The sequence below is a fragment of the Magallana gigas genome, chromosome 5, assembly GCF_963853765.1.
Source record: "Magallana gigas chromosome 5, xbMagGiga1.1, whole genome shotgun sequence".
Lineage (NCBI taxonomy): Eukaryota > Metazoa > Mollusca > Bivalvia > Ostreida > Ostreidae > Magallana > Magallana gigas.
This window is the reverse complement of record NC_088857.1, coordinates 13510272-13519003: the sequence shown is the minus strand read 5'-3', so window position 1 is coordinate 13519003 and position 8732 is coordinate 13510272. Positions and strand designations below refer to the sequence as shown.

At 31.2% G+C, this 8732-nt stretch overlaps 1 long non-coding RNA gene across 1 annotated transcript; it reads left to right on the top strand.

Moving 5' to 3' along the window:
- The first annotated feature begins 256 nt into the window (after positions 1-256).
- On the top strand, positions 257-8350 carry LOC117688212 (uncharacterized). The gene is made up of 3 exons (XR_004600947.2): positions 257-417; positions 1798-1894; positions 8150-8350. It is a non-coding gene; the product is annotated as an uncharacterized lncRNA (long non-coding RNA).
- Positions 8351-8732: the final 382 nt, after the last annotated feature.

The window sequence follows — 8732 nt, the reverse complement described above, 5'->3', positions numbered from 1 at the left end:
TTTTTTGGAAATAAATCTTTAAATACTTAATAGGTTAAAATTAATTAATATTTAAACGTGCGTCGCGCAAGATTTCTTTTTTCCCCTGCATGAACTCTAGCTGTCAGAGTGATCTCATTTTTTCATGCAAATTTCCCCTCTGGTTACCTCGGTTTAAATTTCTTTGATGTCAAACCCACCCGTTTTATGCTTTCCATTCGATAACAGCGCAACGCCTTCCTTTTATATGTGAAAGCATATAAATGAGACAAAAGGTACTCACAATAAGTAAACGTGTAATAGCATATCTTACCTGGAGAGGTTATCACTATATGATGCTGGGAATGAGATGTTTGACATTAGTGGCTTGTCTATTTCCTGTGTGTTTTATTCTTTGCTCGGCAGCCATTCCTGTACGGGTCTTGTCAGTTATCCGAGGTAAGCCTTTTAATAATAACCTTTCATTCTTAAAATTTATTGATTGATAAATTCAAATAACAATGGAAAAATTCATTTCTACCATTTTTTTAAATTTTATAAATATGTATTTACATGTATAAACTTGTTTTAATTCCAATGTAATACTGATTAAAGTCATGTCTTACTATCTTATTAAAATCTATACTCAGTGAGATAAAAATTTAGTTGTTGACATGGTGAAAGTTTACATGTTCTTAATGATTTAATTAACTTTTGGGTGCTGTTGACATGAAAACATTATGTAATGGTGATTTTGAAAAGAAATTGAATAATTGATAACTTTTCAGACAAGCACCCCATACTTTATTGTGTTCATGGCCAAAGGTTCACCCAAGCAATGATTATTACATTATTTCTCGAATGCTTAAAAGGATTACAAGTTAACTAAGGGTATACAATTTTACCCGAGGAATTTTGTAAGAATTATAAGACACTTGAAACCCCATTTAAACCTTGTAATGTTATATGCGATGATATTCATTTCGAGATTTTTCCGTATAACAACTCTATAGAATACGCCTGTCATGTATTACTTACCTGGTAAAAGGTGACGAAATCATCATCAAAATTAATCATTATTATTTTTTTTTTTACAAAATTCAAATAAGAAATAAAGATATATGCCCTATCAATTTAAATAAAACCCCAGATCTATCCGCACATAAGCGGAAAGTTACGAGAGCCAAAGAAGATTTGCAAAATTGGGAAATCTAGATTTTACATACTGTAAAATAACCAACGAAATCTTAAATCCCGAAAGGAAGAAAAACAATGGTTAAAATTAGTTCTGATTTTAAGTTAATGCTAAAAATAAGAAAGAAAATTTTTGCATTAGGAAAATCATTAAATGGAGTTCAAGAGCTTATCAATGTTAATAAAATGGAAACGATCCTTGTTATAATATCCGGTAGTTAAATAACAAAAAAAAACACCAAAGTAAGTCTCATAATAGAACAGTAATGACGACAAAATAACCAAATAACACTTCAAAAAGACCATCAACCTTAAAAGAGTGAAGAGAGATTTTTTTATGAATACAAAATCTTAATTTTTTAAGAAAACATGCAATAAAGACGGCCCTGATTTGTAAAAAAAAAAAAACCGAGTCATCTAGAATAAATTTCTTCATCATCTGTTGATCAATAAAAATCAAATTGGATCTGTTGTTCCTCGCTACAATAAAGCGATAAAGCAAGTTTTAAACCAATTCATCAAACTCAACAAACCCAAACACCTGAAAATCCTAGTTGGAACAGAATGACGGACAGCCTTTAAAGACTATAGATTACTTACGGTTTCACCAGTTTGGGACAAATTAACGTTTCCTTTTCTCTATAGAATGTCAGTGCCCATATGACTGTGTGAGGAATCTGGATCAATGCTTAGTGGCCGGAGCTTGCCGGATATGTAAAACGCCAAATTATGGAAAACGAGGGTAAGTTTAAGTAAGTATAATGTGCTTATGTTATCAAATTTGTATTTCAAGCAAATTATTGAAAGAGTAGAAGATACTATAAAATAGATAAATAATACACTACAGGTTTGCAAGTTTGGTAAGAAAAGCCATACGATAGGACAAAGACACTTTCAGATGATGCATTTACTAAGGACAGGTTATTTATTAGCGTTATTTTAAGAAAAAAAATATTATTCATATTTTTGGATAACGCATCATTCCTAACTCTCTCTCCCTCCTTTGAAATCCAGATTATCCAAAAAGAAATAAAATGTTTTGTATTCTGAAAAAAAATACCTTAAAAGTTTTAATATTTTGTTTATCATTTATAAATACATTTATTTACCTTGAGATTTTATTTATTATATAGTCTTAAACAAACTGTGTTTGTTTTTCTATTAAAAGAAGTAAGCAACAACAACAAAAAGCTGCTTACAAGTAACTAGATGTTAAAATACAAAACACGAAATACATTTTAATTACTTTGAATTTGGGCTTGAAATCTATTTTGACGTGGTAAATAATGTGTGCGTATTTAGGAATCGTGTTAAGTTTTTCAGGAAAAAAAATCTTTTTAATATGTTTGTGGCCGTAAACGGAGTGTGATCTTGATGGGAGATACATGTAACACTTGAAACTTTAGTAAATGATGTAATTGTTGCATACATCTATTGTTTTTATATAAAAGGAGTTTTAAATTATATCTTCATTTTGAGGTAGAGATAAGATTTTTCAACAAACTAGTGCTTTAGTTTTTTTCTAAATAAATCAACCATTGGGATTGATTTTAGGTATCAACGAAACACTCGATGAAACGGAACAATTACACACTTCATTTAGCTCGAGCTTCGACATATGCATTAGACGTTTAGTTGGGGTTGAAATAAAATAGATAGATCTTGCTAGTTGTTAGATTTTCACTAGTTTTGTTATACATCCAGAATATTATAAACAGAGTAATAAGTAAAACGGAAAATATTTTGTTTTACTCCATAACATTAGGCATTGTAAAAGATGACTAATACAAATGTTCAAATGTTAGAATAACATTCATATAACTTTTTTTGAGAACAGTTAATTAGATACGTGTAAGACTAATGAGGGCTAATTTTATTACTTCCAAGGTCAGGGTCAAAGCCTGTTCAGAAATATAGGAAGCATGCAATTTCAAATTAACTTTTGAAGTTTGTTTACTGTTCACATATGAAACTGTTTTTAAGCAACAACTCATTGAACATATTTTAAGAATTGCTTCAATTCTTAAAGTTATTGAAAAGTATAAACAAACTTGGTATCTTTGCAGTTATTTTTTTCTCATAGTAAATGTTCCACCAAATAAAGTGGATGAGAATGAACAAGTAGACGATATAAAATATTTCTTACTGACAATGCCTCCATACAACATTATAATATTTGAAGAGGGTGAATTTTGCACAAATAGTTTGATTTCTACCAATTTTTTAAAGAAAAAAATTCTTTATGTTCCCATTTGGAACCTGTGATTAACAAAAATGTATTTTTTTCTTAAGAATTTCTTCAAAATCTACTCCACGGAAAAATAAGTTGAATAAGTCCAAAATCTTGCGCAATATTTTGTTCTCATTTGATATACAGTTTTTTATATGGATGGAACCAAAGCTTCTCGGTCCTTCAACCCAAATTTTCCGTAGCGCTATAGTTCTGCAGCTAATACATCGTCGGTTTGATTAACTCTAGGAAATCCCATAGGGGTTGAGTTTGGCTACTGATCTCAAAAGCATGTTAATGATGAAAGCAAGCGAGCGGCTTCTCATTGATAAAGAAATGTAATGGGAATAGAATAGAAATTTGAAATTGAAAGGCTAACCACTTATCAGTGGCCGCGTCATCTACTATATTATCTTACTTTGTGATTTGATTTATTTTTCAGAATAGAGCTGACACGAGCTCTTCTTTATTATGTGAATTAAGTATTTTATACTATGGATCAAGTTTCCATTGTTTTAGACAATGCCATTAGTAATTTAAAATAGCTTTAATATTCTTCAAAATACTCAGTATATGATTTAGTCCACTTTTACGGTCACCTGAGTAACTAAACTCAGGTGACCTATTGCTATCCGTTTTCGTCCGTCGTCGTGCGTTGTGCGACGTGCGTCGTCCGTCGTGTATTAAGAATTTTACATTTTTAATTTCTTCTTAAAAACTACAAGGCTAATTGTTACCATTTTTTGGTGTGAGGCATCTCTGTGGTAAGAGGAATCTAATTGTGAAATTTGTGGCTCTACCACCCCCGGGGTACCACAAGTGGGGCCTAATATGCAAAAAAAGCCAAATTTTCAAAAATCTTCTTCTCTACTCCCTCACATATGAGGAAAAAACTAGTTGCATGGTTATGATGTCCATGAAGCCCTCTACCAAGATTGTGAAATTCATGGCCCCTGGGTCAGGGTTTCTGGCTCTAAGGTGGGGCCAATATGGCCATATAGTAAAAATGTATTAAATCTTAGAAAATCTTCTTCTCTACTCCCACATATATTCGTATTAAAAACTAAATGCATGATTATGATGTCCATGAAGCCGTCTTCCAAATTTATGAAATTCATGACCCCTGTGTCTATGGTGGGGTCAATATAGCCATATAGTGAAAATGTATTTAATCCTTAAAAAATATTCTTCTTTACTCCCAAACATGTGTGCATCAAACTGAATACATGGTTATGATGTTTACTAACTCCTTTACCTAAATTGTGAAATTCATGGCCCTTGGGTCAAGGGTTCAGGACATGGGGGGGGGGGGGGGCGCAATATGGCAATAAAGTGTTAATGCATATAATGTTTTAAAATCTTCTTCTCTATTCTCTTACATCTGAATGAAAAACTGATTTCATTATTATGTTAACAACTCCTCTACTAAATTTTAAATTCCATGTCCCCTGGCGTATGGGTTTTTGACTATAGGGCAGGGCCAAAATGGATGAATAGGTGTTAATGCATATAATGTTTAAAAATTATCTTCTTTACTCCCTCACACCTGACAGGAAAACTAAATTCATGATGTTGTAGACCAGATCTTTCAGTTTTTCGCCAAAACTATAGGTTTCATAGTTCTTTTTGAAAGATTTAAGGCAGGGAGGTGGTCGTCATTACAAAGAAGATTGGGGAATAAGATGGTGCAACTGCCCATTTGGTTTAGTCGTAAAATACAATTTCAAATTTAACATTTTTTTAATTTAATATATTTGATATGTTATAATACAAGTTTACAGAAGGGTAATTTCTAACTATATTCGGTTTGAAATATCTAAAAAAAAAAAACCGATAAGAAAAAATTAAAAAAGACTTAAGTTTTGGTGGTATCGAACCCACAAACTAAAAACCGAAACTCTATGAAGTTAAATAATGTCTGGTGCTCTAACCACTAAGCCATTTCATTCACAACATTGTGCATTGATTAAATGGTATATGTGACATTGGCGACGAATTTACGAACTTGTAATATTTTTCTAAAACGATCAAATGTTGGGCTACAAAATGAAATTTTTAAGTATAGTGGGTCATCTCTCCACATTTCTGTTGATCAAAATCAGTTTAAATTCCATTAAACCGGTTTAAGACTATGACAAAAATATGGAGCTCAGACCCACTCTATAAGAGAAAAGGCTTTGAAGTTATAAAAACGACACTATTTGGAGGTTTTGACACGCATACGCCAGTTTAAATCAACCTTTTACAAGTATTTAAAATATTTAAGGTTTACAAAGCGATGTTACGTTAAATATACGCTGTTTTTAATTATTTTAAAAAATTCATCAGATTTATTGATATTTTAATTTTGCAGTATCTAATCATTCCTCATATGGACATTTTACACGCCTTATTCACCCATCTTCTTTATAATTTTTCTACTCCAGAGTGAACCCCAGTTTAATGAATAAATGAGACTCCTCGACAAGCTTGTGTATGGATTATATGCTTCACAGACATATTAGATTGATTAATAGTCACGACATAATTGTTATTCCCTGTATGGTGTAAAAATATTTCTGTAAACTTTAAAAGTATTTTTTTCTCAAAATCTACGATCTGGTTGGACAAAGGTCAGTCAAAACATTACGTAACAACTTTTCTGGAGTAAATTATAGACTACGCCGATGAGCAAACTATCTATCAATAGTTTTAAAGTGACAAATCAAGGTCTAGTATATCCTATAAATTTATATATGTGTTATGAATTATTTTTAGTGGGAACAACGATGTCTATACAGTATATAGATAATGGGATGAGGTGATGTCAAACATCAAAGATTGTACGAATATTTAAGAATCTGCTTTTCATCACAAGTATTACCAGTAGTATTCTAATCAAAGTATGCCGAATCTTCCCAGAAATAAACATAGGTAGTAATTTTACCTTTTATAAAAACTTTCTTCCTGATAACTCGGTTTGAAACATTCTTTACCTGAGAACGAATTTGTCCGCCATTTTTTTTCCACAAAGCTTCCGCCTGCGTTGTCTTATCGTTTCACCAAATCACAATCATTGGTTTGCATTTCAAAGTATTTGATGCCCGTATTCTAGTACTCCATACCAGGAAATTTGATTGGTTAGTTGCGTCATCTCTATACATGTACATGTATTTTCTCGACGGCCAAAGACATTTTATTGAACAATAGTTCTTTAAATCTTTTTAAAGTTACACCACTTAAGGATATACATGTAATATATAGATCTTAATTAATTTGCTTGCCAGTTTATAACCAATGAGGATTTCTTCACCGGCATCTTTCACAATTTCCCAAATAACTCTCTCTCTTTCTCTCTCTTTTCTCCATCTCTCATTCAAGCCAAGAGCGGCTATATTTTAACTTCGCCCATCTATGATCTGATTGGACAAAGGTCAATCTGATTATTTTCCGTTAATGGAAATAAAGCTTAAATGACTCCAAGGTTTCTCTGTCAAATGAATGTAATTGAATAGATAAACTTCATTTATTTGTCTTTTTCAGTTCTGTGTCAATTCTACATCCACATGAATTGTATAAATATTGTGTTAAACACTTAAAAGTCAGAAGTGACGCTATTTCTATAATTCAATCAAAATCGGTCAAAAATTGGCATTTTTCTTCTCTTTTTATGAATGGGAAATATAGAGCGCATGCTTGAACAAGGAAAATTTGTTGGTCACTTATTAGCCTTGGCTAGATACATCTCTGATTAAAATGTTTTGTTTGTTCAAGCATGCGCTCTATGTTTTCTGAAAGAAAAACTGCTTGAAAACAAGCTGTGTTATGCTAAAAAATGCAAAAATGGCGGGAAAATGTTGTCTTTCCGCTGTCATATTTCTAAATTGTGGGCAGATAAATCAAAATGAAAATTATGTAAAAACATTACATATATATATGTACATAGAAAACAAAGAAATACAGTAAAATGATGATGTTCATTTTAGGGGCCATTTTAGGCCCATATCATTTTTAGTCCTTTATGTTTTGTGTTTTGAAATTCTTCCACCGAGAACAACGATGTCTATACATGTAAATAGATAATGGGATGAAGTATGTAAAACATCGAAGACTGTACAATCTTAGTCAACATGCCTGAATATAAACACACCGTAGTATGCTGACCCACAGGTATTTCTCATTTCCTGTCATACAGAGTTTAAACCACATGTTTTGATTGTTTTCCAGCAATACCTGAATATCTTGAGATTGGTCTAATGAGTCATTGACTGGAAAAATATTAATAATCAATGTACATAACAACATAAATTTGATCATATTGATCTAAACTTAAGGTATTGTACATCCTGGTTTTTTTAATTTGGGTATAAATTGTTTAAAATATTACAATAAGATCTAAACTAAAGAAAAACTTTTTCCATCAGTACACCGTTGCTTTTAAAATATTGCTGGAGTAAAAATGACATGGACCCTATTAAATACCCTTAACTACGCTAAATATTTCTCTTTTTGGCGTACGATGTTCTCGAAAGAAAAACTAATTTTTCATAAGTGTATCTGGGAAAATAAATCCACAATGGTCAAAGTTGCAAATTTTGAGTAAAAAAGTACATGTATTAAAAACCATTAAACTCGTTAATGTTAAATTATTAAGTATTGTTAACTTTTGTTTAAAAAAAAAATGGTAATTTTTTAATGATACATATCATGCATGATGTGTATGTGTTAAGCAATGAGCAAGTGTATAGATTATGTACATTCAATTTGTATATCTCATATATTTTACAGATTACAAGCTGTGGTCAAAAAGATACAAACTCTACTTGTGGAACAAGGATAGCAGTATCCTCGGGAGCAAAGAGGAAAAAAGACAATCCTTGTTATGATAATATATTAAGTCTTGTTACATTTTGTTTGAATGGCTGGACCACAAACTTGTTGTTCTTACTAAAGCGTTGTAATTCTGATTAAAAGCTAACTGTTCCAGATCTTTTCTGTTTTTGCATTGCTGTGCCGTAAAATTAAAGAAAAATAGTCATATCTAATATTTGTTTACGGAATATAAAAATTAAAGAAACATCAGACACAGGAAAATATGTAATTCAAAAAACTATTTAAGTATCTTGTAAATGTGTTTTCATGTCGTATTGATAGCTTTCTTTCAACAAAATACAAGAAATAGTAAATGGGCTTGATGGCCCTCGTCTTTTTTAAACTTTATTATTCTCCTTAAGGTGAAATACTACATCAAACTTTTATTTTATTGATAATTTAAGTACTAAAATATGATTTCGTTGTTCAAGGAAGGATATACTGATAATTGTTTGAAACGATATTCTTGTATCTTTTATGAGAAGGAGGAAAAATATGT